The sequence below is a fragment of the Salarias fasciatus genome, chromosome 23 (assembly GCF_902148845.1).
Source record: "Salarias fasciatus chromosome 23, fSalaFa1.1, whole genome shotgun sequence".
Taxonomy (NCBI): domain Eukaryota; kingdom Metazoa; phylum Chordata; class Actinopteri; order Blenniiformes; family Blenniidae; genus Salarias; species Salarias fasciatus.
The window spans coordinates 6,822,787-6,849,683 of record NC_043766.1 but is presented as its reverse complement, the minus strand read 5'-3'; the positions used below and the strand labels follow the sequence as shown (position 1 = coordinate 6,849,683).

The 26,897-nt window shown below is 37.6% G+C and overlaps 2 pseudogenes; one reads left to right on the top strand and one right to left on the bottom strand.

The window, feature by feature from the left end:
* Window positions 1–16,326, bottom strand: part of LOC115381993 (uncharacterized) — a 30,153-nt pseudogene extending 13,827 nt beyond the window's left edge.
* A 3,515-nt stretch (window positions 16,327–19,841) lies between these two features.
* Window positions 19,842–26,897, top strand: part of LOC115381992 (glypican-5-like) — a 54,760-nt pseudogene continuing 47,704 nt past the window's right edge.

The window sequence follows — 26,897 nt, the reverse complement described above, 5'->3', positions numbered from 1 at the left end:
AAACATAATCTTCAGTCAACCAACAGTAAAGCATGTAGCAGCATGGACTCAAAACAAGCAAGGAGCGCCGATCACTTGCAGGTAAGTTTGTCAGTTTGGTCAAAAGAAAATCAATGTGTTGTTTTGTTTCGTTAGCAAATGTAAAAATAATTATTCAAATGGAAATTCTGCTTTCTGCACAGAAGTAGATACACACATTCAGTTGCTCTTTGTTTTACAGATGTTAGACTTAAAAGTTTAAAGGTGCATTAAGGAGTTTTACAACCTTAAAAATACTTATTTTCCACCATAAATATGTTACACATTTTTAATGATGTGTACAATGTGCCCTGACATATTCATTACAAGTACCTCTAACAGCGCTAAATTGTCACTTGAAAGTTGCAGTGCCGGTCCGGCACCAGAATTTTTTGGGGGAGAATTGAAAGGAAATGACGTAAAGCGCGCTCTGGCTTGTAAGTTTCATTTTGTCCGCCATTACTCCGCCTGATGCTTAGTGAGCAACAACTGAGCAGGATCTTCCAGAAAGTAAGAAAAGACTGGCTTCTAGCACTGCCACAGCTCCAGCACAGACTCCACCAGGTAAAAGAAACTTAAATTTTACTTGAGTGCTACTAAACGAGCGAGGGAAGGAGTTCCCCTCTTCCGTGCACGCGAGCCACAGGGACGAGTTTTTCACTAAGCTGCATTATGCCAAGGCCTGCAGGGGGCGCTTTTCGCGTAAAACATGCAAAATCCTTAAGGCACCTTTAAAAAAACAGGCAAGTTAAATAAATATTAAGTTGAATTAGTATGCTCAAAAAATAAATCATTGATTTTTTTTTCTAAAATGCTATTCTCACCTCTGCCTAATAAATGCATTCAATCAAATACTGAGGTCTTAATATATCCATTTGCTTGTATAAATTTGTACAGCACTGTGTGAGTCATCAGTGGTTTAAAAGCAATGTTTTTTCATGATAATTTTTAATTATTAAATATAGAATATTTGAATATTCTAATAATATAATATCTTGTTGCGGATGACACCACTCTATTTTATACTGGTGAAAGTGTAAATGAAGTATTACGTATTGTAGAGAATGAGTTTGAGAATATTATGAGATGGTTCAACGCTAACAAACTGTCTTTAAATATTAGTAAGACAAAATATAGATTTTAGTTGTAGGAGCAAAGATGCCAACACAACATTGACTGTACAGGGTACTGCAATCGAAAGGACAAATGAAATCAAGTTTAGAGGTGTTTTGATTGATGAACATCTAACATTTAAATCTCGTATAGAATACTTTAAAACAAATATTTCACAAACCATTACTGTGTAGCATAAGGTCAAAGAATCACTTAATAAGAATGCCCTTGTTTCTATTGTACAAACTCATTGATTGTTCCATATCTGACCTATTGTATTGAAATGTGGGGAAGTGCCTGTAAAACTTATATTGAACCACTTTTCCCTAAACAAAAATGAGCCATTCGTGTGGTAAATGGAAGTGGATACAGGGATCACACAAATCCAATATTTTAAACTATTGAAATCTTTAAAATTCATTGAATTGGTTAAAACTCAACCTCCTTAAAACTATGTATAAAGTTCAACAAAAATATGACCAGATAATTTGCAAAACAGATTTTAAAAGAGATAAAGTCAATGTGAATTACGAGCAACTGAAGTCTTTCATTACCAGAGTCAAGAACCAAACCAAAAAAAAGATGCATCACAATCCAAGGAATCAGTTTATGGAACAATCTTGACTGTAAAATTAAAATGTCTCAGTCCATTTATAGTTTCAAGAAATGTTTAAAAGAACAATTATTAAGAGATATGATACTGCTGTATAATGAGAAATTATAATACTTTGATTTTATAAGTATCTTGTGAAATGGTTGTGTTTATAAGCAAACCTTGATGTAAACTGTTGTTTTGTCAATTATTTTATGTGGTAGGGCAGACATACGTTTTACTTCTTTCTGCTCCTTTTCATTAATTAAAAAAATAAATAAAATAAACAATAAATGAATGAAATGAATGAATGAATGAACTTTTCTGATCTATGTGGCATATTACTGGCCAAGAGAAGGATGACTGTAATAGCATCAGTCCTGCAGTTGGAATTACTTTGACTTGAAAAGGTTACATGAAGTTGATTTAAGTTTATTCCCATAATCTGCAGGGGCAACTCCAAATGCTAAATATTTCTGTTTGAATAGCTGAGAGGTCAACAAAAGGACATCAGTGGATGGAGTATCCGTTGAGGCCAGGACCAGTGTCTCCGGGAGCAGAAGACAAACTGGCAATGTGCCAGACAGGACATTGCTGCCCTGCAATACCTCACAGATGAAGTAAGACATGAAACCTAATATTGTCAAACCGGAACTGCTGTCAACATGTGCAACCAAAAGGTTCATTTGAATCATGCCTCAGGATTAAATCCATCAGGCCTATTATTTCATGAGTTTTTACACCTCATCCTATCAAGTTCGCATAAAAAAACTCTTGTAATATTGGACATATTGTGCAAACAGATAGAATATTTATTCATGTTGTTTTAAAACAGATAAACCACATTTTCAGGTGCTTTTTTAATCTTGGTATCTTTGCGAATTTTATTATTGAATGTGAAAGTGAAGCTATATTTTAATATTTGTCAGTGCAATATAGTTTATTACAACAAAAAATTCATCCACTAAACAATTAACTCATTCTTGTGTTACATGAATTATTTTAAACCAAATCACATCATAATTTATATATGTTAACTTTCAGTTTCACCCCAGTGAGGTGCTAAAAGAAAATGCATCAAATGGTCAATAAGGACAAGTGATAGTAAGGTAAGTAATATAATGCATATAGAAATACAACCCTTGAAAATCTGTGTGCATCATTTAAATCAATGTAAGTTTCTTGAATACTCAGTTATGAGTGATGATCAGTGAAAATGAATTGTTATTTTTACTTATTTTTTTCAAAGATAATTTTTAAGAACATTTTTTTTTATTTTTTATGAATGACTTTGTGGTGTAACAGTAGTAACAGATGAATAACCATGGGTGAATTTATAACAATAAACATTTTCACCTTCATTGATGTCCAAGGATAAAGACTCTGCATACCTCAGTTTGTGTTTGGGCACATAAGTGAGTGGGTGTCAGTCTGCAGATCTACTGAAGGAGATAGAGGAGATGACAATGCTTCATGAGCGCCATCTGGCCCTGATACATACGGAAAACCATCAGCTGGAGCAGCAGAGAGATGGTGAGCTGACAACAAAAAAGTCAAAATGTAATGAAACTCTTAAAAAAAAAGTCAGTAATCCTTAATTATAGTGTCTAATTAATTTATGAATTGTGACATAAATTACAGTAAAAATTAATTTTAGTAGGATTCCAATAAGTTATGAATTGAAGTTTTTAAGCAGAGTTATCTCTTGTGGAAGGTAAACCCAGACGCATGGTATTTGAAATGATGACTGAAGCTACTTATGTAATGGTCACTTACCGCTTTGTTAAAGATAAATAAGAGCGTAGCAAGTCCTTGGATACTAATACACATACAGTATTTGGAAGTCATTTAAATAGTCATTTAAACATAAATTGTGTATGTGTGTATGTATGTATGTATGTATGTATATGTATATGTGTATATATATATATATGTGTACACACACACACCACACACACACACATATATATATATATTTACGTATATGTATATATATACTAAATGCACTTAATTCATTAATTATGGCAACCTAAAGATGTTAAGGATGACAAGGGGTGGGAGTTAACAAGTTATCTTCATCCCACTCCTTTTCGAGGTACACTCATCAAATGAATACAACCATGTCTAGTTCTTAATTGTAAATATTGTTGTTGGGGTTTTGTTAGTTGTTTTTCTTTTTTTCTTTTTTTTTTTTTTCTTTTTCTTCTGTTGTTTTTCTTGTACACTACTTCTGTATAATCTTTTTTTCCCCTGCCCAGTGTGAGGAATTTTGTGTTCAGTATTGTTCAGTATATTATTTTATGTTGTTTTTCCTGTGCCTCGAAATAAATGTATTCATCCATTCATTCATAAATTTTTGTGATTCAGAGCTGGCCCATCACATAACAACTTGGCTGAGAAGAGCAGCTCAGTTCACTTGGGGAGTCTTCTGGAGGAGCTCAGACAGCAGGAGCAGAGGACAGAGGATACACTGCAAAAGCTTACTGAACATCTCAGTACATTACAGTACGAACAAACTACTGTCAGTTGTGTGCTTGCTCAGCTAACAAATTCACTAGAGTTTTCAGGGAACTTTGACAGTTTTCCTCTCAGACAGCATCAGCTGAACATTTAATTTAACCTATTTTGTCATAAAATATGTTGGCTTTGTTCTTGTAGGCTGGGTTCTGCTAGACTTTTTTTTAAGCCAATTTAGTCTAAATTCAATAATCCACTTTTGTTGTTGCTGTTAATTTGTCAAGTGCAAAAATGTGTTTTATCTGTTGATTAACCATAGCTACAAAAACATACAAAGATAGATCACAACAATCAGGAACTGATTCAGGCTGAAAACACTCACTTGAAAGAGAAATACCTCAGTTGGGTTCAAACAAAAGTTTGCTTTTTTTAAACACATTCAAATAAAAGATTTATATTTTCTTCCTGCCTACACATGTGTTGTCCTCAAAATCTTTGGTTTCCTGGTCTGCGTACTTTGCATTGTAGAGGCCTGCGACAGGCTGAGACGGACATGCCGACAGAAGATGGGGTGCTGGGGTGGAGTCTGGAGAAGTCTCCACTTGAAGTACCCAACAAGTCCAGAAAAAGAGTGAGAAATAACTCATTACACTTTCACACATTGCCAACTCAGCTGTGTTCATGCAGGTCTTTAACGTCAGTCAGCTTGATTTTCACTTTTCTATGTTCATGGACAGTAAATTCAGGTTGAATATTTCTTAATGACACCCGAGCACAGACCAGGCAACAAACATGTTGACTCTGACAGCTTTAGTCCATGGTGCAAACATATACTAAATACAGATAAATAAATAAATAAATAAATACAGATCACAAGTGATATTTTTCCCTTGACCCTCGATGACATTTTTTTTTTTTTTTTTGTTCTTGTGCATAGAGGTGAGGCCTCCTCAACGGAGTAGAAGCTTGGAGCTGTTGATTTTGGAGCAAGAAAACCAAAGACTGGAGATGGAGATCATCAAGATCCAATTAGCCAAAGAGAGACACTGTCATAATGCAGGTCCTTCTTCATGTTTCTTTCAAATGTATTCCGTGAGTTGAATTTTCAAAATGAAACATGGGCTAAAGAAAACAAACAATAACAATAATAACAACAACAAGCCCTCTGAGATAGGGCAGCACATGGAAGCTGGATGAGACTATAGTGCTGACCAGCTGGCTGGACATGTTGTGAGAGGACTGCACCCCTCATTCAATTGGTGCTATTGCAATGTTTCTCATCTGCCTCAAAAAATCATATTGTAATCCACCTGTTCCTGAAACTGTTCCAATCTGTAGACAGAAAACAAAACCATATCAAATCTCCATCTGACATGGATGGATGTTTTGATAGATGGAGGGAATGTGGACTTGAGTCGTGCAGAAAATCTGTATATAAATGCAGAATTTTCACAATTGTAAGAAAGATATTAACTGTCAAAACATCAATTATTTGTACAGTTAAAATTTACAAACTAAAAGGTTTCTGGATAGCAATAATTTCATTCTTTTTTACATGTATTTAATTCCAAAATGAGCCCATATCCACTTTGGGCCATATGAGGATCATAGCCTAAAGAGCACACAATGTCATCTACTGGCCTACGGCTTCCATTGTAGGGGGAAATAAATAAATAAATAAATAAATAAATAAATAAATAAATAAATAAATAAATAAAGACTTCCTCTTACACTGGAAAAAGAATGAACCACCAAATTAATCTCCTGAAACTGCAGTAACTGATATTTTACATTGAAGAGGATTCAATATACCTCTAATAACTGACTGGAGAACTTCGAAGGATTTGGAACTTATCATTTTGCATTTGAAACAAGATGTAGGACAACTGTTGGTAGTACTTAATGAGAAGATGCATACACATTATATGTTCGTGATGTTTTTCACCAATATGGCTTTATACAATGTGTGTAGAAAAGAATACAAGGTCCATTGAAATGTTTGTTTCACAATGACAAATATTTGAAACAAATATAAAACTGCAAATGGAATTGCATGAAGCAAATGTTTAAGTAGGAATGGGATTCTCTGCAGTAATTATTTACATTCAAACCCTGCAAATATCATTATAATTTGCTTTAATATTAAATTTATTACTGTATAGCATGTTAAATAAATTAGTAAGTGAATAACTTTCAAATAATTGTATTATTTATATCATATTTATAATATATTTATATTGATAGCTCTTCTGGCCTTATGTTACCAATAGCATTAATTCAAAAAATAATATTAATTTCCAAGATTGCTTAAAGCTCAATGACTAAAAATGGAGATCACTATAAAGCATTACAGGAGGTACTTTTTCACATCTTGGCTTTATGTTGTCCAACAGGTGTGAAGACAGAGGATGAGCTCATTCAGTGGGGAAAACCTCGATCTGGCCGAGATGGAAAGAAGAAAAGAAACTCTGAAGCCAAGAAAGAGCCTTCTCTACCTCCACTCCAACCAAAGTCCCTCCTCAGTGCACCTCTTTCTCTGGTACATCTGCATAACTAACAAAATAAGACTTCAAATAGCAAAATGAAAGACAAATATATTTAATTTACAGCAGGCAGAAGCCTGTTTGAATATTAATTTTTAAATGTTAGTGTCTGTGCTCCTGGTTCAGATTTAAAAATGTTTTCTGTCTTACAGCTTCAAAACAAATCCTTCTCACCTGTGGTAGGACACTTTGCAGATACGCTGGACTCTCTTGGACCTGCCCCCTACAACCCTTGTGAAGTTTAGGGCCCACGTCCTTTAATCTAGCAGAAAAAACAGAGTGGCACTCTATTTGACATACTTTTATGGGATAAATATACTGAATTTCCATCAATCTTCGATTCCTGCTTTGTTGAGCTGATGGTAATGGTGATTCCAACAGGCATCTAAACCAACAAGCTCTTCAGAGCCACAAGTTAACTTCACAAGCCTTTGGTTTGTGGAAGAAAAAAAGTCATATCTTTGTCCCTGAATTTACAAACTATTTGTTGTCTGGTTTTGCAGTGCTGGGTTTGTGGTTTTCTATGACCTGGTGTTGGGAGTGGAAACCTTTCAGAAGGTGCTGCACCTAGTCCCAGCTGTTTACTCCAAAGATCAAGTGGTGGGACCACCAATTCCACTGCAGCCTGTACAATGCATGGCTTTTGCCCACAATCTCAGCCCTCGAACAATGTCCGCCTGTCATTCAAGCAGCATGTACCCGGGTAAGGATACGTCTTAAAGAAAAAGGGCTCTTTTGTATATTTTTGACCCAGCAGATTTGGTCACTTTTTCAGTTAACCCATAATAAAGTCATAAAAGATCCAAACTTCATGAGTGCTTTTTGTGACAAAAAAAAGTATATGTTACAGTCACTCTATCTGAGAAAAATCTGAGTTGTAGAAATAACTGGGGACTCAAGAGAGACATGATATTATGTTCTTTACAAGTGTATGTGAACTTCTAACCGCAACTGGATGATCCCTAAAAAAGGCACAGGTCCCATCTATTACTGAGAGAGAAATGTGAATGTTCTTTCAGATTCTTCTTGTAGGCTCAAGCCGTCACCCTCCCTTTCTCTGGTGACAGAGGTGCAGTCAGCAGCAGACTTGGATGTTTATAACCAGGAAGTCTTCAAACTAACGTCCTGCGGCTGGATAAAACTACAACTCTTTGATGACTACAACCAGGTCTCGGAGGCTGCTATGCTTTACCATCCGATCCTGTGTCCGTTACACAAACGTAGATTTTTTTTTTTTTCTAAACCAGTAATAATAGAATGCTTCAGTCATATAACTCTCAGGATAGGGGCTGTTTTGTACAGTTATTCAGAAGCACCTAAACTACAGGGGATGATAACTTAATAGTTTACTATACTTAAAACGAGATTTCCGCATTCATAGCATTAATCTGAAAATAATATATTGGAATGTGCTCAGTCATCTAATTTCATTTAAAATATTTGCTCAATTTGGGTTTAAATTCCATTAATATATTAATATGAAAATATCCATCTATTGACATTGAAACATTGCTTGTATGCCTTCTTCTGTCCCCATCGAAAAGCTTCGAAGTGGCCACTGGAGGGTGCCGGTGCGCAGGCTGCCCATCAGCCCTACCCTAAGCAGTATTCAGCTGAACTCACTGCCACAGGTAAGATATTTTTCGGAAATGCCTGTAACACAGATTACAAGCATCACTGTATATGCTGTAAATTTTAATAATACAGAAAACCTGCCTGATTATACATTTTTTTTCTCTTTAAAAACCTGAGGTGGGGAATATGGAGCTGTGTATTCGCTGGTTAACGGCCGAGATTCTGACACACAGAGTTTAAGACAGTCTGACCCATGTCTCACCGGGCAGTACAAATATCCACCTGTGGTACGTTAGGAAAGCTTCGACACATCTCAAGACAATGCTCACAGTCTAAAGTTCTAGTCAATTCAAATGTATCCACTCCATTTTAAAAAATTATAAAAGTTGGGAGAATACATAATGCACTATCTGCTTACGGTAATTAAAAGCGGCATATGGTTGAAAGGGACTGTATTATCTTCTTTATCAGGGTCATGTTAAAACAAAACAGCCCAATCATCTCACTTTAAAGACTCATGTGCACCCACACAGTCATTTCTCACAAGGATATGCTGAGCGTAGTGAGCAACAGACCTTCAGTGACCTTAAGTACTATTTTGTATTTGCTCACACATTCTGCATTTCTGTTGCTGAACAAGTAAACATTAGTTGCTCCGATATACAAGCTTCAGTTCTTCATATCATCTCAACAAAACATGTGATGGATGTGTGATGGATACACTGCACGATGCAACGCCGATTTATGACCAGTAGCAAATCAACTTTTCCTTGTTCAAAGACAGGAATGACATGATGCATGATAAGCACACAAGATAGTGACTGTATCAGTGACTGTTTGGGGAAGAAAGAAATTGGACTACAGACTCACATCTAAAAGGTCTCAACTGCTAATGAAGAAGTTTCAAACTGAACAAGTTCAGTTGCCTAAATGATACAATAAATTACACTGGAGTGTGCCTATAAACTAATAGCCCTCTACAGATCAATTATGCCTTATGATTTGCATTTTGAGACTGTAAATGACATCCAAATATGATCCTGACTTTATTCTGTATACTAAAACAGTACAGCAAGTCAATACTATTTAAGAAGTGAATGTAACCCCCCCCCCCCTTTTTTTTTTTTCTTCAACAAACACAGGAGCAGCCTTCTGCTCCTTCAAGAGTTCAAGAAATGGATGCTCTGCCAGTTTCAGCAGGCGTGGACCAACTCTTAACATCTCTGCACCTCACTGATGGTGAAGATCCCTCATCCAGAGACAAGGCCAACGCCATGCTAGAACTGTCTCCACAACGCCCTGATGGGGAGTGAAATGTTTTGCCCTCACTTCCATTTGAAATAATTTTGACAGTTCAATGCCTAATCGTAGTGAAATCCTAATTGTAAATTTGCAGCAAGAAATGTCTTCATAAACAGTCACACAAAGCATGCAATCGTATGGATAAACACCTTAGCCCGGAAATTGTTTTTACCATCTACAAACCATAGTTGGAATAAAGCTTGCCAGAACTGGTAAAAATGTGTTTCCCCTAGCTGTAAACAAACTGGACAATGAACTCAAACTGTATTTGTTGCACCAAAAACTCAAGTGACAGAATGCTTTCAGAAAACCTCATTAATCCAGTCTCATAGTACGAAACCTATTTCTAGATTAGTAAGATTTCTTTTAATCCTGCTGTTGCCACAATTAGGAAATTTTGTAAGACAAAAAAAAAAAAAAAAAAAAAAAAAAAAGTAAACACCAAGTTGCACTTGAAAATTCTTTATTTAGAACACCCTTTTTTTAAGTATACAAAACTGCACCAATGTGAAAATTAATCTTATTTACATAAAGTTGTGAAAGGTGGCGAGGGGCTGGACACATGTCGTGCTGGTTTCTGAAAGAGCCGAGACCATCACACCGAGGGCTCAACTGACGTTGACTGGCTGGCAGGCTGGGAGAGGCAATGACAAAAGGAAAAAGTTAACACATTGCGGCTGATAAGCATTCAAGAGAGTGTTTGTCCTGAGGATAAGTGAATTTGTGGAGATCATTTAGCAATGCCAATTGCTGCTTTAAGAAATCTGAAAACTAATCATATGCATTTTCAAATATTAACTTGTGAATGAAAAATCTTTGACGATCATTTTCCAAATGTACCACTTTTCACAACTGTGTAATCTTCAATTATATCATTCACCCTCATTCACTTTGTGGCTACTTCTTACTTTAAACAAGGGCAGCTATTTTCAGTATAGTCTACAAAAACCAAAGGAATCAAACAAGTGTTGTCCTGGGGGTTCGGGTTAGCGCATAGATTCCATGTGATCAGTGTTGCCATTTACCTTGTGTGATTTTCCGTCCTGGACTTTCCTCGGGCTTGAGTCTGTGCTGCCATTATCTGTGGGTCCACATTTAGCCCTTTTTGCAGGACTGCCATCTTCAAAACTGTCAATAGAGGCAGTCTGTTCAGAAACAGGAGAAACAATTAATGTTGGTTATACATGATGATTACAAAGCACCTTACTACAGAACCATCAATTTCTAAGAGTATGAAATCACAAGGCACATGTAAATTATTTAGAAAAAGGTTTTGTATGAGTGAGACACGAATTGTATGAATTTACAATGGAATAAAATGCTTTAGGTGGGCCTCACCTTTCGTCTGACAAGGTGGGAGATGTTTGAGACTGGTTTGGAGGAAGAGGCACTGTCAGATGAAGGTTGTGCTTCTGCCAGGCTCTAACATTGAAGGAAAAAAAAAAAAAGAATGAGTTAATTTGTTTTCAGGATTTAAACATGGTGGTCAGATTTGGAAAGCGAACAAGCTGCATCATCATCATCATCATGTGAAGCCCTCACCTTGCTGGTGGTTGGAAATGCGGCTGATGAAGATGGGCTGCTGTTTCCACATGGGAATGCCAACGACGTTGAAGCGCCACGCTGTAAGCAGCCAGGGAAAAGGTAGCAATAATTTGTTTCAGAAGCTTACGCCAACAACGTCAGACTATATAATACTACTGTGTACTCACGAGTGTCTCCTGGATGGCCTGTGAGGCAACACTCGCTGTTCGCTGGCTTTCCTTGCATCCTCCACTTTCTCTCTGATGTCAGGCAGAAGCAGCTTAAGTTCTTCCACTTCATTTTTCTCCTTTGTGGCACCATCTGTTCCTTCTGCTGCATCGATCAACTCCTGTAACATGGCTACAAGGAGAAAAGCCCATAATATAAGACACTTCCAAATGGTCTCCATTAAGCTCGGTGCCCTAATAGAAACCACGGCTTTCACATAACTGGTAGCCACTTATAAAAGTTCAGAAAATCCTTGTAACAAGTAAAAAAGAGCATTACCCATTCGAGTCTCAAGGACTCAATGGAGTTGTTGTAGTGCTCGACAGCCTGGCTGTATTGATCCATATAGCAATATGTAGTAGCAACATGGTAGTGGGTTTCAGCCAGCAGACGACTGTGGGGAGGCAAGAGCTTCAGCTGCAAGGCAAGACACTCTTGAAAGTCTTCCAGAGCCTGGGATAGTTGCCTGCGAATGGAAACACACGTTAGTTTAATGTAGAGTTTGTTGAAAAATATGGCAATTTAAGAAAATATTCTTGGTTGATTAAACTTCGGCCTGAAATGTTTTGTGCGCGTCCATTCCCAAACTTTCACTTTTACAGAAAAATCCTTAAACACCTGTCAGCAAATGTCATTATGTCTACAAATAAGCAGCCAATGTATTTGTTGTGCAAAAACATAAACAAAAAAGCCTTGTGTAAGTCTTGAGCCTGGTGTAAATATGAGGGATAACTATCTTCATGAGACTAAATTAAACTTTAAAAAAAAAAAAAAAAAAAACATTCAAAGGGGGCCCTGTGTGACTGAAGAGGAAAATCCACAGAACCTGATGTGAAAAACGAAGCTTAAGAGTATTTTCACACTACAATCTTCAGTTTACTTCCCAGGAACTACTAGATTGCCAAAAATGTCTAAAGCCAAAACTGATAAATGCAGCAGGCTTTATTCAAAAATGATTACACAAAAATTAAAAAAACAAATGTGTCCTTTCAAATGAAAGTCAGATGGCTCTTTAAACTGACGGCATGAGAATGGGAATAAAAATGTATATCAAAATGGCAAAATATATTGAGCAATTATTTTTACCACACTGAGATCAATATACACACACACAGCTACCTTGAATAAATAGAACACACCCGACTCTGTGCTGACTTCTCCTAGTTTCAGATATGTCTGAGCTGCCATCAGCTGGTCATCTTTACTTTCTCTTCTGCAGAGATTAAAAGAAAGATTATGAGCAGACACTGAAGTGCCAAGCCAATCTCAATAACACAAACTTCATTTTTCAGTATTCAAATTATAACAATGTTTATACCTTTTGTAGATGACTTTGGCCACTTCCAGCATCTCCCATGCCAACTGCAAATTTCCAACATCATCTTCCTGAAAAAGTAAATCCATTTAGTCAAAAAGCACCTTTTTATTGTTACATCCAGTGCTTTCATTCAGGGGGTCAGACTTTATTTTGTCCCTTTTCTTCATCTGCATCCCTCGTCATCGTCATCGTCATCGTCGTCGTCATCCTCCTCCACCTCCTCGTCTGTCGAGCAAAACAAGTAAAAACTTACCGGGAAGTTGCCACCCAAAATACTTTAAAAACAAACTTAAGTTAGGCGTTCATTCCTTAAAAAGGAATTCAGACTGGACACAACACTTATGATTTTCATCTTCACTTCAACTTCAGATTTGCAGAGTCTTAGAGTTTCCCCTCTGACTGCTACATGTTTTTTTTAGCTCAACTACAACTTGTCTGTCCGACGTAGCACATGGCAACTGATCTAAGAAAAACATTTTTAAAACGCAAACATCAAATCTCCTGGTAGACACCAGCATGATGTTTTAATTTATTAACTATTAACTTAATAACCTCCATAGTCCTGATCGTGTCTGCAAGGAATCCAAATAAACTCAGTGATCTCTTCAGGAATAAATTTCCAAAAAAAAAAAAACAAAACACAGGATCGGAGTATTCGACAACAAACAATGTGCACCAACCATCAATATCATTTTCCCTTTCAATACTTGAGTTGGTGGGATCCCCTTCAGGCTCTGATTCCTCTGGAATACTTTCCAGTGCAGTACCGAGGACACCACTCTCCATCCTATCCAAACATGAAAAAGGATAAAACTTTTCAACAATGGTAACTCTAGCTAAAAAAAGGAAAGGCATTTTCACACTTCCTCATCTTAGGGGTGATATGTTCCAATATTTAAGTAAGTTAACACACCTGGCAAGCTCCAGGAGTGACTTCCCACACAGGAAGTAAGCCTCCCCACATTCATGAGCAATGTCGCCATATCTAGAAGCCCTAAGAGGTAGACAGGAGAAATGAACAACGGTAGAGGGTTTGATTTTTTGTTCAAGCTGTATTCTTCTCAGTACAGTTCATGATCGTCATCCCATCATTTTAATGTTTCCTTCACAAAAAGCATGTCAAACCTACACATTATGTCACCTTTCATTTGCGATTAACCAAATTGTAGAAAATATATAACCAATCAAACCGCCTAAGAGAGATGCTTTCTTTGTTGAAGATGTCATGAGAAGGCAATTAATGACTTGCAGTCGTGCTCTGTCTCCCCACGAGGACTCACAGCATGCCACAGGCACTCTGGAACATGTCAACAGCAGAAACAACGTCTCGCATCACAAGATGGCGGTTCCCTGTGCCGATCAGTCTCTTTGCCTCCTCCATCACGTCACCAGAGCTACGACTGAGGAGAAAAGGATACGTTAATAAATGTTAGCCAACAGATGTGCTTCTCCCAAATCTGGTAACGATACTCACCTGTCTGTTGATGACACGCCTGGTGTTCCCTCCTCACTGCAAGAGTTTAAATTTGAGTTTAGGTAACAACCAACTGAAGTTTCTCCAACACATACAATTAGTCAGGATATTTCAATGGATTTATTCAGGGTATGTTGACATTACCAAATCTATAACAATACTCACCTGTTTGCTGATGAGGAGCCTGGTGTTTCCTCCTCACTGCAAGAGTTTAAACTTGAGTTTAGGTAACAAACAACTTAAGTTACTCTATCCCATACAATTAGTCAGGATATCTCAATGGATTTATTCAGGACATGTTGACATCAAATACAATTAAATCTTGCATACACTATTCCAAAGATGGCCTCAAAATGTTTATATTTGTTCAGAAAAAGAAGAACACAACCGACGTAACACTGACACGGATAACAGGACCAAGTCTTTTTTAATTATTATTAACAAAAGACACAATACAATACAAACTCTCGTGGAGGAAAAAAAAAACCAGTGATACTTCCAGTTTTTCTTATGTCATACTACATACTGAACACCAATAAACAAAAACACAGTTGAACAAGAAAAGAAACAGAGACTAGGGGGGCACATAGATATCTAAAAATGAACTATAAGTTGGTAAATGTAATTATAAAGAAAAAATGAAAAACCAGAGGAGTTAACCATACAATGAAAAGTAGCTTAGAACAGGAGTGCCTTAGACATCATATGAGAGATCATACTAGCTGCCTTCCAGTCTTTTAATCTAAGTAATGCTGAATAATACAGTTTAAATTCATTCATGAAACATGAAAAAGAGGGTTTGTTCCCTCTCCATTTACTACAGTGGATGTGGTATTTGGCTAGAAGGATGACAATATTTATTATATTGGAGTTAGACAAGCTTAAATTGTCCATATAGTATAAGGTGTGGGAAATGTTTAAGGTCGAAATCTTTAGCTTTAAAGATAACCAATTTTTAATACTAAACCAAAATTGTTGTGAATAGTGACATGAAAAAAACAAATGCTCCAAAGTTTCATCGTCAGAATTACAAAAGGTGCAAGGATCAACATTAACTTAAATCTTCTTTTAAGAAATTGGGCTACCGGATATATGTTATTGATTATTTTAAAGTGAGTCTCTTTCACTTTAGGAGGAATAGGCCATTTTATGAATTTTGAGTAAGCGTTGGTCATAATAGATTGATTATATTAGGCAGCTTCCTGGGTAAGGCTCTGGTATAATCATAGTAGATCATTTGTTTTATGGCTTTAATAATAAAGTTATTATTACACTTAACATCAATTAAGTTATAATCATTCACTTTTAAAGCTGGGAGTGATGCAGTCACATCGGAATATAAGAGGGTATTTCTAATTAACTGAATTAATCGTAAAGGGATCACTTTGCATACCTTTTGAAAATCCTTAAAGGAACACTTTATATTGTATTTCTCTATAAAGGTTGATAAGTTTAGGAGATTTCCATGACAATCTAATATATCTTTCACAAAATAACACCCTTTTCGTACCATTCCTTCTTAAATATTGATTTTCTACCAATTATTACTCTGTTATTCCACAGAGTGGATCCGTGGGGAGAACAGGACCAAGTCTGACTGTTGAGGTTGCAGAGATGTTGTCGTTTACCAGCAGTCACGTGACCGTGAACATCACAAATTAGCGTGCACTGAACATCCACTATTATTACACCGGCAGTGGGAAATAATCCACAACAGTGTGCATCGGCTTATATCTTTTCAAGAGGGACGCGAGGGAAAAACTGTCACTTGACGTTGTAAACCCACCACCAGTGTCATGTTGTGTTGTTAGCATCCTGCTACTCTACTAGCTTGACAGTCGCTTATCGCGATGCCAGTTGCGATCAGACACCGCGACCACTCAAATACCAAGTTCATTTAAAGTCTACATCTTTAACCACGTCTGCGCACTCACACCATTACATAACTGAACATACCCAATGCAGGCAGGACGAGATTAGCCCCGCTGTCAAGCTAAGTGCTAGTCGCGCACAAACTCCCAGTGAAGAACTGATTCTCACCTCTCCGAGCTCGACGGAGCGGGCATCGCATTGGGCATCCTCACGAGGCACGAAGACAAGGTGAGAAGACACGCGGGGGGTCTCCCACCGCTTAATAAGACGCACCTGGACGTACTGAGGCGCGCTTCCTTTAACGCGAGGGTTTCTGTTTCCGCTTGAATTCGGACGCGGGAGAGAGATTCTTAAAGGGGCCGCAGCACCAGGGTGGTGAAAACAATGCATTGCAAGACTTGTCAATCAATCAATCAATTTATTTTTGTATAGCCAGTATCACAACAGTTGCCTCAGAGGGCTTCAAGATGTTACATTGGCCGGTAAAAATAAAACCAGTGAATAAGCATAATGTTAATATGTCATATTCACAGTAACGAGACAAAAACGAACCAACCACCGCCTTAGACCCTTGTCACTGGCCTTTCTTATTAGTTAGTTGAGCCTGTTGGTGTGTTGATGTCTCCACCCTTTTATTTATTTATTTATTTATTTAAAAAAAAAAATGGTGTTTTGTGTTATGCATGTGGTGTAAATTGATATATGGTTGTTATACTGTAGTTATGTTGTAATTATGTTATTGTATAGTATATATTTATGGGGATGACTATGTGGTATGTGGGGGCATATTTGTGTATTTATAAGGATATCTGCACAGTATAGCATATTATATTAGGTCATATTATGTCATTATATTATAGGATGTTCTTTGAAGTATGATTTTAAAACTTAAAAAGGGGTAGGACTCTTTAAAAAGTCTTTACTTCTTCCTACTCCTTTTTTCGAACTGTGTTGTTGTTTTTCTCTTTGTTGTCTTTGATTTGCATTAACTTTTTTATCATTTTTTTTTCTTTTGTATGTACAAATAGCTACATACGTTTATACAGGTTCGAAAAATTAATTAATTAATTAATTATTATTATTTAATAATTCATTCATTCATTCATTCATTCATTCATTCATTCATTCATTCATTTATTGAGGTTGAAGCTTGAGATCCAACATTTCTCAAGTGATTTATCAATGTCACGAATGTATTGTCACTTGTATAGATTTTTTAAAAATCGCAAAAACAAAAATGTAGAGCATTATCACGTTCAAAGAAATCATCTTTAGGTGGGTTTGTTTGTTTTACTTTTACAGTATCCATAAGACTTTTTTCACAATTAAATCCTTCATGTAAAAAGATTTAATGCATGTATATCAATACATATTCAATGCCACTTCTTTGGCTTTGTGTGGAAATTGGTATTATTTTTTTCTCATTAATTTAGCAGAATTTTTTTTTCAGTCGGTAAGAATACTATTGACATTAATATCAACTGAACTCCCTTAACTAAAAAGCCCAGCAGAGGATGAACCTCCTGTAACAGCTGAAGAAGTTCAGCCTGCCAACGAAGCTGATATTATTTATGTTTTTATACTTGTGCCTTTTTTAAATGTGTTCCTTCTTTTGTCTGTTTGCACCGCTACCAAAACAAAAACAAATTCCTCGTATAGGCTATTGTACTTAGCAATAAACCCCGTTTCTGATTATTGATTCTGATCTCTGAACTTTAAGCAGTTAATTAATTTCCAATTCATTTACAATAAAGGTAATTGTTTCCCATGTAAATTACTAATATATTATATAATTAATTAATTAATTATATTTAACCTCTGTCCAAATATTTTTCACATGTATCATCTTTTATGCCATCTATTTCATGGACAATACAGATAAGAAGTGAAAGGCGTGCTTCTATACCAGACTGTAAATGCAGCAAATCACCCACACACACCACACACACACACACACACACACACACCCACACACACACACACACACACACACACACACATACACACACACACACACACACACACACACACACACACACACACACACCACATAATCACAATCTTGGCAACAACTAGATTTGTATATTTGAAAGGTGCTACAACCAGCAGGAGTTTTATAAAAGCTATTGATGCACTGAATGAGCTGCAATCTGCTGTTCTGAACTCAAATTAAACAGATGTTTTTGACCAATACATTAATCCATTCATCTTCTGTACCATGTGTCCCGTTCAGGGTCACAGGGGACTGAAGCCAAATCCAGATGAGGGCAGGCAGGGTACACCTGGACAAGTCAGTCCACTGCAGGGACTGCGCGGACCGAAAGCGTCAGAGATAAATTATCTAAACGTATGGTTTCACTGGTGTACCACCATTACGACTGGGAGGAACTTGTGTTACTGTTGATCAGGCATCATCCTTCAACTTCCACATTAAACAAGTCCGCAGGTCCTCCTTTTTTCATTGTCTTCAAAAATTACTTACATGTTGAATCAGAGTAATACATAAAACTTCATCCATATTTTGTTAAATCTAGAGTAGACTATTGTAATTCCCTGATATCAGGGTGTTTCAATGACTGCCCAAAATGTCTTCAGTTGATTCAAAATTCTGCAGCAAGACTGCTGTCAGAAGCAGGTTAGATCACATGATAGACAACTTTATTAATCCCATAGCAGGGAAATCAACTTCCCACATCATATCCTAAAGAGCTGTAGTCTCATATCACCCCAGAAGGCTTCTTTCTCAGAGTGCTGGTTTCAGAAGTAGGAGTAACAGGAGACAGAGCTCTCAGCTATCAGGCTCTGCCCATGTGGAACCACATCCCACTTTCTGTTCAGGAGCCGGACACAGTCTCTATAGGTGAAGTTTTGGTTTAGAGCTGGTTCGGAACTATTTTCTGGTGAACCTGCTGTAAGCAATGAGTGGTGGAGGACCGACACTGAGCTTCTTTCCTTTCTCACTCAATATAATTTCATTTTTACACATGTTGGAAATTATGAGTTCAAGTAAGGCCCTATTGCTGTATGAGTACCTGGCTGTTGGCTTTTTCTTTTGATTGATTCCTTGTTTTGTTTTTTATGTTGTTCTTTTTTATCTTACCCTTGGATTTGTGATGTGGCCCATTCCCAGCTCTGAAAGAAATTACTTTTGTAGCTGTATTTGAATATGCTTATTTGTACACTTTGCAATAAAAAAAAAAGTTACACCAGGAAAAAAAAATCATTACACATCACTAACATTTCCGACAGGGGGAGACAGTGTTCAAATTTTTCCATTTAAAAAAAATCTACTTTTCTCACAACTAACAATCAAGTTTCTGAGTCTCCTTTGCAGAAACAGCTTTAGTGGATAGCATTTAAACACACACACACACACACACACACACACACACACACACACACACACACACACACACAAGCATGTAACAGAATTGTGGCTAATGATCATATAAGGACGTGACTGGTAAATGAGCTACATTTTCAGTCAGTGTTGTGTTTTCATATGGATGGTGGTATTTTGAGAAAATTAATTGAACTTGTGCACTTTTTATGAGGAGGGGGTGGGGTGTGGGTGTGTTGTGTGTGTGTGTGTGTGTGTGTGTGTGTGTGTGTGTGTGGTGGGTGGGGGGGGGGGGGGGGTTGCACAAGGTGAGGCGGACTGTGGGAGACAGAAAGAGAGAGAGAGGGAGGGAGGGGGTCGCAGTGAGCTGCAGACAGACTCATTCACTGGCCGCAGATTAAGTTTTTCACTCACGCTGCTCGGTGGCACTTCCAGGAATTCACACTAACTGTCCCGACTCTCACTCTCCCCACTGACATGTTGCAATGTTCCGCGCAGCCTTTCGAAACGTGGACCTGTTTGGGGTAATTCTGCTGTGTTTGGTCGTCTTGCCGAGGACTGGCTGCAGATCAGCCGGTGCAGACAGTTGTCATGAGGTGAAGACAGCCTACATGATGCGCCAGATTGGGCCGGTGGAGCTGGTGCCAGACAGTCCGGGGACAGGTCAGTCATGTGTGAGTGTGTGGGGGTCCCCCGCCTAATCTAAATGTGTCTGCATGATTTTTATGCATTGTTTTTCTCTTTAAATTGTTGTTACTTTATTATTATTATTATCATTATTATTTTTTTGGCTGTTCTTTTTGTTTGGTGTATTTGTGATCCTGTATTTGTAACCTTTATATAATTGTTGGTCTGTGTTTGAACACCTAACGCTTTGAAAATAGAAGGATTAAACTCACAATGGAGATATTGCAACAATCATGTATACAAACCCTTTAAAGAGTGAAAGGCTATTTCTGTTGAAAACTAACAGAAATAGTGTGAAAGACATGCATAAGCTCGGTAAACCACAGCTGACTATAAATGATGGTGTCAGTCTTGTACAAAAATATGGATGTCTATTATAAGAGCAATATATATATATATATATATATATATATATATATATATATATATATTATATATATATATATATATATAATTTTTTATTCCACAATGAGAGCTCGTCCTTGTGTCTGAAGTCGCTGCCAGGGAGTTACTATACAAGTTCATACTTAATGGGGCATTGCTAAAATTTATGATGGAATTACATTTTGGACTGTTATTTTTCCTATCAATTTTACAATGACAGTAGGATGGAATAATTAATATTTTTTCAGAAGCAATAAGAGTGTTCTTCAGCCCAACAATGAAAGCAGAAACATTCAATGTACTGTAAGAAAGTAATTTGAGTGGTGCTGATAATTTCATTATTCCGCAATGAATCTTGTGTAGAGCGTCTGTATATGCATTGCAATGAAGACTTCTTTATTTGGAAAATACACTCAATAGTGAGAAGTCATTGTAGAATTTATAAACTATGTGCTACTTTTCTGCAAGCTTAAGTATAGCCATCAATTGATTAGCCAGAGAAAACTAAGTTTTAAACATGTTTTTCTCTTATGTGATTGGCTCTTTTCTTCTGCAAAGACATAGAAATAAAATAACCTAACCTTATTATGAAGCTGAAGCTTTCATTTGGAGACACAAACTACATGTTCTGCATATTGCAAGGGGTTGTGAATGAAAATGTGTCCATACAAACTCCAATATATGAAAAATGCACAAAGGTGTTATATGTGAGTACACGGGTTGCTGTTGCAGTGACTTTAGTAGTTTCTATAAGTCACATTTAGCCTGTTGTATTTGCCGATTTTATCTGGCACTTGCATGGGGGTTAATATTTTTGAGTAAAAAAAAAATAGAGAGCATCAGATTAGAAGTTTACTGATCATGATGGCTCTTTAAGTTTTGAGGGCTTTGTTTGAAGCTGTTGAACTTTTGCAAGAATAGACTTATGAGAATAGTCTGTCTTGTGTGTGGGGTTCAAAAGCAAGTATGGCATACAACACACCATTAACAGTAAAGAATAACAACCACAGTAATGTGCTCTGTTGTCAGGTCCTGTGTGAATGTGTACCAAGAACAGTTCTCTCATCTCTCTCCTTCCCCTTGATCTCTGTCAGCTGGCTGTCAGCTTGGTTTACAGTAGACTACTAATGTCAGACTTAAACACATGCACACACACACACACACACACACACACACACACACACACACACACACACACACACACACACACACACACTGAGTTTTCGCTCAGTGCACATGCCATCGTGTTGTGTTGGCTCCCAAAAGTCTCTTTGTATAATTAATCTTGTGAGGTCATGAGGGTTTCTGCTGGACATGCTACAGGCCCCTAAATTAATTCAAGCAATTACCAAGAACGAGCCCGCTTTGTTGTGATGAAATGTGGAGAAAAATATTTTTCACACTTCTTTCCATTAGGATTCAGTTAGAAGCAGCAGTAGTTTCACTTGTTGAATATTTCTGTGGTGACAAAAAAAAAGAAATTCAACAAACTTTTTCTAGATGTATAATACATTGATGCATTGGAGCAAAGAAACTTATAGAAATGATTTGTTCTTTACTTAGAAGTCTGTTCTTTATCTGACCACACAGAGGTGTAGCAATCACAGTTCTTTCTTTAAAGTAAGAAGGCAACAAGAAAAAATTGGACTTCCTGTGTGGAGTTCACATGTTCTCAGTGTGCTACTTGGGTTTTCTGTTTGACTGCAGGTTCCTCCCTCCATCCACAAGCAGGCTTTTAAGGTCAATTGCTGACTTTAAGTGCTGAATTGGATGTATGAAAGTGTGAGTGTGTGAGACTGCCTGTGGTGGACAGCCAACCTTGCAGGATGTACTCTGCTTCTGGAGAGAGTCAGCTGGGATCGTATCCAGGCCTACATTGCCCAATGTGCAATGCAGGACCACCAGAATAACTATTATTTGAATTTAGCAATAAATGTATGACAACCTTGAACAAAGACAGAACACACAAACTCCACATAACCGTCATTGTGTTGTTATAAGACTACTTACCGCAACACTCTTTTTAATGTAATTTTTTTTTTTAATCCAAAGAAGCACTAGCCAAATGACTCAATTCAAACCAGTGCAGAAAAGGAAAAATGTATTATTCAACATCAATAGTTTGTGAAAGTGTCCATGTTTTTCATAAAATGTGTGTGACCACCAATGACCAGGACTGACATTTATGTGCACTTTGGCTATATCTACATTTTAGCAGATATATTATTTGATGTGACTTTCTGCCTTCAGATAAGTCTCTCCGGGTGTGTGTCCACCCCGGGCCTAGCTGCTGTACCAGTAGATGGAGGGTAGCTACATGGCAGCTGTTCGCAGTGAGACGCAGCAGAAGATGCGATCCTTCAGTTTGAACTCAAATACCTGATCGCTGGACACACCAAGGCTTACCAAGGTAAGAAATTAGTGGCAGAGTAGATATGAAATCAATTTATTTCTTAAGGAAAGGACAAAACATTGTGAAGTTAATACAGTTTGGTATATACTGAGCAAATTTTAAATACAGAATTAAGCAATTAAATGTACTGTGTGAAGTGATTTAAAGTTCAGTGCAAGTTTTTTCCCTCCTTTTTTTTTAAAATACATTTATAATTTTCTCAACCTTTTAATTATTTAAGATATTGCAAATATATTTCCACTCAATTCAGAAAAACTGTTATAATTCTGAATCTTTTGAATAAACACTGTCTCTTGAGTCTTTGCACTCAATATAGATGCACAAATGAAATAACATGATAAAATGATTTTACCAGGGATTTTTATTAATTAAAAAAGTGAAAGATATAATTTGTAAATATCCATTAATCATTTCAGTACTCAAAAAGACAGAATAAATTAATTTTTCAAGTATTTATTGAGTGTAACATTAATATTATATATACATAAGCTTTATTTCATACAACAGAGCATGTGGACACATTTTGAAGACCAAATAAATTTTAATGTGTGATGCTATGACCACTGTTAAAGTAATATTCTAAAATTTGTTGTAAATTCAAATAGCTGAGAACAGTTTTTCTTCATATCATTCATTACCATTGCAGGAAAAAAAAACCTTTCACAGAATAAATCAGTAAATATTTTATATTCATTGATTAGAAACAGATATTTTTTTCAAACAATGAACTCCTCTCGTTTTCAGTGCAGTGGCATGTTTTCTCATCAGGCCTGAAGGCAGAGTGACACCAGTGGTGATTTCGGTGTTGGTGCGGCTCTGTCAGGAGGCTGCAGCCCTCTGTCATTCTCACTTACTGTGGTCATCACGGAATATCTAGTTTGTGTCAGGGTGGTGGTGTGAGGCCAGTTTATTTTGTGAGGCGCCACAGTGGCTAGCCAAACAAACAACTGATGTTCGATTGAGTCTTTCAGAGAGCAAACTCTCAGAGGGAGCAGCGGAAAACTTTGTTACAACTCTCCGCGCTCTTTCTCCATCCGTCTGTCTCTGTCACTGCGATAATCAGGTTTTGTTCTTGACCAATGAGAGAGCGAGGCACGAAGAATGTTTACATTCAGCACGTATCCGCGGCGAAGTGTTGTTGCCTTGGGCAACAGCCGGTCTCTAACGTGTCTGCTCTGAATAGAAGGAAGAATACTCTGCTTGTCCACTTGTCTCTCAACGCTATTCACCAGTCTGAGTGTAAGCATGTGTGTCTGCGTGCGTGTGCGTGTGTGTGTGTGTTGCTCATCTAGGGGGGAGATTATGAGAATGGTTGAGTTGATGAAAGCCACCAGACAAGGATGGCAACATGTACCCTGTTTTTTTTCCTCTATCTCTCCCCCTAATACTCTCAGGCTCATTCTTAGAAGATATTTATGGGTAAACCATTCCACGGGTACAATTTATGCATAACATTCATACTGTAGAAAAGGCTGAGTGAGACGAAACTGCAACGGATGAATAGAGACAAATTTAAAGTTTGTTGAGAGATCACTCTTAAACATTGTTGGTAAATGTCTAAAGATGTTTCCTTTTTTTGGAGGTGCAGACATAACCTGGAAATGTCTTTTGTGCAGCTATCGATTATAAAGTTGAAGAAAATAGAATTGAATCCTGCTGAAAGGCAGTTGGTGAAGTAAATTTAAACAATTAAATTGAATTAATTTTGCACAGCCTCTTCCTCAACAGCTGAGCCGGGTCACAACGGATCTCTTTCCTAAGCACAGTGATTATAACCCACAGGAGAAACTGAGACATGCCCACAGAGCTTGTAGCCGGGCTCTTTTTACACCCCATGGATTACTTTGTCCTGTGTGTGTGCATGTGTGTGAGTACAGATGTATGTGTGGCAAGAACTGAACGGTCTGGGGACCTAAAGCTGTTCACACACCCACATTATCATATTTGAGACTGGTCTTCTTTCTGGGGACCGTAAAAATGGCAATTATTCTTCTTCAAAGCCGGAGCATTTGGTTGAGGTTAGACAAGTAACAATTGGTAACTTTAAGTGCATGAATTTCGTGTGTGTGTGTGTGTGTTTGTGTGTGTGTGTGTGTGTTGTGTGCATAAATATGTGTCTGCATGCTTGCGTGTGTTTCTCCTGGCACTGCCTGACCTTCCTGCCCTCATGTCCACATTGCAGCTGTTGTCCCATCACAGGGAGGTAAAGAACTAATCACATGACCCTCCCTTGAGTAGTCTTTGACATGTTACTTGATGCAGTCTGTGTTTGACTTGTTCCTAATAGATCATGTGCATGCAAACACATAAAATAAAAGAGAGTGGCTCTCTATAAGTGTTTCACTCTGAAAAGGCTTGCAGTTGCAGCTGCACCAGCCTCCTGCGCGTTGTTAAACCGCATCAGCTGAACATACTGCTGCTGTCTTGTGCATTCATTGCCTCAAGTGGGGGGGTTGACTCATTAATGATTTCCCACATAACTTGATGTCAACTGAGGTGTCTTCAGCCTATGACACACACATCCCTCCTCTCTCTCTCCCTTAAGTGTAACTATGATAGAGGTACTTTAATGAATTAATAAGCAAATAGGCCTACCTACATGTCCCTTGTGTGTGGCATGCGCCCTACAAAGCATGTGTGTGTGTTCGTGAAGATGCCTTTGGTCTGACATCATCCTTTTTTTACAGGTTTTACACACAGAGACACACACTGTTGCAGCCTCTCTAAAGGGCAGGGTGCTCTCCTCTTTATGGACCCTGTCTGACATAGGAAGCACGTTGGATCATGAGATTGGGCCCTCATTATCACCCGACTATAGATACAGAGCAGTGAAACAACTTGGGGGATGAATCAAGTATGAACTATTTTGGCTGTGAGTGAGCAGGAAAAAGTCACCACAAGGTCGGTTACACACAGCTCGTGTAACAGGACAACAAATGTATATACAGGAATGGAAACACACATCTCATTAGATGTAATGCTGGTTGCATGCCCCCATTTAAATGTATTTCACTTGAAGATACGGTCTCTTGAGAAGAGGTCATTAAAAAGTAAGATGGACAACAAATGATGACTGGCCCCAACAAAAATTACTCACAAAAGAATTAGATAGCAATGTCTTCACAGTAAAAAAAATACCTGTTCAGGATCTTTCTCAGGGGGAGTGGGGGACATTACCACTGTGCATGTGGAGGTTTTTCTTCAAGTACAACATACTGTATATGAATGATGTTGTTACGGTGAAAATTTCTTTTGTTTGTTTTGCAATCTCTGGGTCTTCGCGCACACCTGATTTGATCCTATCATGAACACATTGCTTCTCATATTATAAGCTCTTGAGTTACCAGGCTTTGCAAGTCCTTTTGCCACGCCAAGGTTGCCATCCGTGATGAGGGGCTCATATATGAGTGAGTTTGATTATCCAGAAGACACTTGAAGTCAATTTTCTACTTGTCTGTATTGAGAGGAGCCGGTTGAGGCAGTTTGGTATTTGCTACGAAGCCTCCTGGTCCCTTCTTCCGTTAGGGGTCCATCAGGAAGATATCAGACTGGGCCTCCACCCTGCTGGAGAGTTCATGTCAAAGGAACTTGTTGGATCCCTTCAGAAGACAGGGGTACTTTTATGGGACTAGGATGTCTGCAGTTCTTGGCTCTCCAAACTGCCATCCTGTCTATTTGGACCCGGTGGGAAAGACGATGGATGGATGGATGGATGGATGGATGGAATGGATGGATGGTTTTACTGTCAGAGGTTTTTATTGTCCTTGTTGAACGGTATCTTTTAGCGTAACTGAAATCAATTGAATAGTTGTTTTTTAATTTATGTCAGTGTGAACGTTCTGAATATCCTGCTGCTCTTAAACTTAAAAATACATTTACCATTCTCCATGTACCAATGAAGCAGTCTTAACTTCACCCTGAACTCGTTAAAAAAAGGGGATAGGAAAGCCAGTTAAAAAAAATAATAAAGTAGCGAAAAAAAAAAAAAGCAAATTGTGTATTGCTTCTGAATGATTGAACGTTCAAGCTCCATGGAATCATTTCCTGTAAAATTGCA